Here is a 4965-nt window from a genome sequence, read left to right on the forward strand (position 1 = left end):
ACCTTCAAGATCATCGTGTCCAACCCATCAACCAATCCAACCCACCCAAACAGCTAACCCATGGCACCAAGCACCCCATCAAGTCCCCTTCTGAACACCTCCAATGACGGCGACTCCACCACCTCCCCGGGCAACGCATTCCATAGCGCAATCACTCTTTCTGTATAGAACTTCTTCCTAACATCCAACCTGAACCTCCCCTTAAAAAATCAGAGGTGTTTCTGCCCGGTTTCGAACCGGGGACCTTTCGCGTGTGAGGCGAACGTGATAACCACTACACTACAGAAACCTGGAAGCAGCCTCCACTCCCCCTGCCATGGGCAGGGACACCCCACACTAGATCAGGCTGGCCAGAGCCTCATCCAGCCTGCTCTTAAACACCTCCAGGGATGGGGCCTCAACCACCTCCCTGGACAACCCATTCCAGGGTTTCACCACTCTCACCACCACTCTCACCACCCTCACATCCAGCCTGAATCTCCCCACCTCCAGTTTCATTCCATTCCCCCTAGTCCTATCACTACCTGATATCCAAATTAATGAATGAGAGGTTGTTTTGCCCCTTCTTAGGGTGGATCATTACTTAGAGAGGGATTTGATCTTGACTACTAGCATGATGATTGACTTGCAGAATGAGAAGAGCACCAGGATGTGAGAGTCTGACTTTTGTAAGGTGTTCTCAGTGGAGTTCCTAAGACTATAGTTGCCATTTGGAAGTTTTATTCAAAGAGATTTAAAAAAGTTAAGAGCCTGAGTATGATGCCAATACAAACATATTAAAATAAAACCAACCAAACACCTTCCAAAAATAGGCCTTTGTGAATTACAAAAGAATCCTTAAGAAACTACTCTTGAGAGGCTTGATTCAAATGATTAATGGTAATGGTTAATAACATTATCATCATTTTTTCCCCACTTTGTTATGGTTTCATTTAGTTAACAAAGGATCTTCATAAACTATGATTTATCTTTCTATGTGCATGCTTTTTTTCATAATGAAGTTTAATCTGGCGACTCCTTTCCTCTATGCCTCCACTCCGCAATTTGGATCTTTATGCTGCATATCATTTTACGTAATTAGCCTATATTTAGTTTCCTCTCTGTGTTGGAAGGTTCTGAGACATATGCTTTTTCTTGGAAAAAACCATTTCTGTGGCAGCTTTCCTGAACTTCATTGGACTTGATCTGTGAGCAGAGCCTAGATTTGTCTGTTGTATGATTTGCAACACCATTCTCTGCAATTCAAAATGATCTCAGTGACTGAGAGTCCCTGAATGTATTTTAACTAGAGAGACATAAATGGCTTGCTTAACCTGACCTTCAGCTGTCCTTTCTTTTGCAGTCCTGAGCCAATTTCATAGGTGAAGAGTATAAACTGCATGTAGTCTGTTAGTATCAGATACAGTAGTGAAGTGGCTTTCCCACGCTTGATGCCTGTCATGCTTCTTCAGTGCTGAAAAGCAATTATTAGTCTTTGTTTCTTTTATACTATATATTGGCAAAACAATCATTGCAAAGAACTGTAGAGGTAGAAACCATTATCTTTGCACTATAGTGGTAACAGAGCTTTTAAGCTTACTGAAAATATCCATTAGGTTCTGTTCTCTTATCTACAAATGCTTTCTATTTTGCTTTGTTCCTTTCTGGCAGTTGAATCACCAACTTTTGCTGTATTAAGAATGGATAACTCAAGTATTTCATCAGGTGATTTTCATTTTCCACCAGACTTTGTTCAAGGCTGAAGGCATTCTTCATTTGTTTTGAGTCCTGCTATATTAAATATAATTTGGATATCAATTTTAACCATATTGACTTTAAAGATTTTGGTTTCTCCCTTAACAGTTGTGACATGATATTACATTTCTGTACAAGTGTAAAAACAAAAGGAAAGGAAAGGAAAATAAAAGGAGGAGAGGTTCGGAGAGGAGAGGTTCGGAGAGGAGAGGTTTGGAGAGGGGAGGGGAGGGGAGGGGAGAGGTTCGGTGAGGAGAGGAGAGGAGAGGAGAGGAGAGGAGAGGAGAGGAGAGGAGAGGAGGGGAGGGGAGGGGAGAGGAGAGGAGAGGAGAGGAGAGGAGAGGAGAGGAGAGGAGAGGAGAGGAGAGGAGAGGAGAGGAGAGGAGAGGAGAGGAGAGGAGAGGAGGGGAGGGGAGGGGAGGGGAGGGGAGGGGAGGGGAGGGGAGAGGAGAGGAGAGGAGACTCGAGGAGAGGAGACTCGAGGAGAGGAGACTCGAGGAGAGGAGACTCGAGGAGAGGAGAGGAGACTCGAGGAGAGGAGACTCGAGGAGAGGAGAGGAGAGGAGAGGAGAGGAGAGGAGAGGAGAGGAGAGGAGAGGAGAGGAGAGGAGAGGAGACTCGAGGAGAGGAGAGGAGAGGAGAGGAGAGGAGAGGAGAGGAGAGGAGAGGAGAAAAAAGAAAAAGGAAAGGAAAAGAAAAAAACTGGAGCCAATTTTAGCTTCTGATCTGTGAGAATTTTTTGAGCTTCACTGTGCTAGGTCATCATATCTCTATGACTCACATAAATCATTGTTTTCAAATACTCTTAATAGTTTCAAGAGCTTAAGCAGGATGTATCTGATTTTTTTTTCAGTGGGTCTTTGAGCTACCAGCACACCACAGTTGTATCCTCCCACCTGAATTAGAACAACTAAAAGTTATCTAAGGTATCGTCTCCAGCAGGAATTGTCCTTGGTAGAAGAATATGGTTCCTGAAAACCAAATTGACAATGCAGGCAAAAGAAACAGTGTTTTGTACCCATAGAATTTACTTCTGCTCAGATCTCTCTAGAGGTCCAGTGCTGGTTTTGGGTATGGATTTCCATGTTCTCAAAAAACCATGTTATCTTGCAACCTCTTTCACCATCCCCATCAGAAATCATTTCCCTCTACTTGCTTGCTTTTGCCTCATTAATGTCCCTCAGAATTTCCCTGCTGCCATCCAGGGGTAATCTGTTAGTCTGTTTTGTAGTGTGAGAATGTTTTAGAAGCCTCTTTAATACTGACATTTTTGGAAAACATTTGACAACCTCAACTAGAAACCTTTTCTAATATCTCCTGATGACTAATTAGCATGGGGCCTACAGAATGAAATCTTATTTGTGAAGGTGAAATGTGAACATACACACAGGAGAAGTTATTTAGAAAAAGAGACTCATAAATTGACTTAATGACTAAGAAATCATATTTAATTAAGATAGAAGAGGGGAAAACAAATGCACATTTCCTGGTTTGGTAGTGCCCACTCCATACTACAGTGCTGCAAGAGTTATAGCTTGGGCACTGTACTTAATGTTTAATCCAAATTTTAATCAAATTCCTTAGGTGTTGCTTAGGATAAGGTTTTCTTCTTGCATTTGCTAAAGCTGCCAGAACTATTCAACTTGTATAAAACTGAAAAATTGCTTTTTCACACCTCTTTTTTTGACACCATCTGACATGGTGTATGGGCAGTTTATATAAAAGTAGTTATGGTCACCCATTGTTACAGTTTTAAAGGGTTTATTTTCTTTTATCTCAGCTTCTGTTTCTTTTCCCCTGATATAGAAGATAGATTTTATAATCCTATTAGCTTTTGTACTGGCATTTGACATCTTTGTCTTTGACACTTGGTGAGCAAGGAGAAGTTCTATCCAATATACAGAGCCAGTTCATCCTCAGAACTAAAAGATAAGATGTGGGGTTTTCTGTTATGGTTTGTGGGTTGGTTTTTGTTTGCTTTTGTGTGAGTTTCTACTGTCATGTTGTCTCACAGTAGAGGAATGAGGAAACTTAGGTACCTTCTGCTGCATTCAGACTGAGATGAGAGCTGCTCCAGGAGAAATGGACTATTTAGTTAGGGCTTTCTAAACATGAATTATTCTGCCCTGTCATTCCCATTCTTATCTGTTTGAGCACTGCCTGTTCTCCACTCCTGTATCTAAGCTAATTTTACATCCACATTCAATACTATTCTCAGCCTACCTCAAATTTAATTTCTCACTTGCACAAAGCAGAAATAAGATACTTTTATTTCCTCTGCCTTGAGACAGATCTATTTCAGAAATATCTATTATACCTAGGTCTTCTTCAGTTGCAAGTTTTCTATTCTTCTAGTTACTTTCAGTCAGGAGGACAGGAGACAGTTCAGCTGACGTGACTGTCTTTACTGCCATGCCCTTGTGTAATTTTGCAGGAAGGCTACTGTCTGTCAAAGCTTTCTCCCAGGTGTCCTTTTCCCAGATCACACAGAAGGAAAAGGCTCATGTCTAGGCACTTCAAGATATCAGGCCATGTGCTGAGCAGCTGCTCTAGCACTTGACAGTCAACCAAGCACCTAGGGGAAGCTACAGATCTGCTTGTCATGAGCTGTACATTCAAAATCCCTGTGACATGAGATACCTTTCTCTGCCTTCAATCTTTCCTCACCACACCAACCCTCTCCCCCCTTCCCCCCCCCCCCCCCCCATTATCTGTCTACTTCATTTGCATAGTAAAATCCTGTTTTGTGCATCTGTTCCCATGTTCCCACACAAGCATGTCCAGTGTCACATAGGGTCCTCTAAGCATTCAGATTTTGCCAGTAGTAAATGTCTGAATATGCTTTGGTTGTTACTGAACTTTAGTGCTGTGTATTATTGCATATATGTACCTGGCATAAGGCTCTGAACCACTGAACTCAAAGCATGTGTGGTAGTTTTAGGCTATGCCCTTAAAATATTATTACAGATTTCAAGCAGAAAAGTAGAAAAATAAATCACTATTGGGTGTGAAAAGGAAAACAAAACCAATTCTAAGCAATTTCATTGGGGAAATATCTACTGTGAGATTTGCTCTACCAAAATATTCTGGGGGGCGCTTCTCTTCTCTGCTTGCTTTGTGCTCTGAAGGGAGACTAATCTGCTTCTGCTTGACTTCGGCTGCATTGTTTTGGTGAAGTCAAACAACTACTTTTTCTTTGCTCCTTTCTCCCTTTTGGATGGGGGAGGAAAT

General features: G+C 42.0%; 1 non-coding gene across 1 annotated transcript; it reads right to left on the minus strand.

Moving 5' to 3' along the window:
* Positions 1–216: 216 nt before the first annotated feature.
* On the minus strand, positions 217–289 carry TRNAV-CAC (transfer RNA valine (anticodon CAC)). The gene has a single exon. It is a non-coding gene; the product is annotated as a tRNA-Val (tRNA).
* Between the last annotated feature and the right edge of the window lie 4676 nt (positions 290–4965).

This window comes from Melanerpes formicivorus, unplaced genomic scaffold (genome assembly GCF_026170545.1).
Source record: "Melanerpes formicivorus ecotype bairdi unplaced genomic scaffold, bMelFor1.0.p_v2 SCAF_2, whole genome shotgun sequence".
Taxonomy (NCBI): Eukaryota; Metazoa; Chordata; class Aves; order Piciformes; family Picidae; genus Melanerpes; species Melanerpes formicivorus.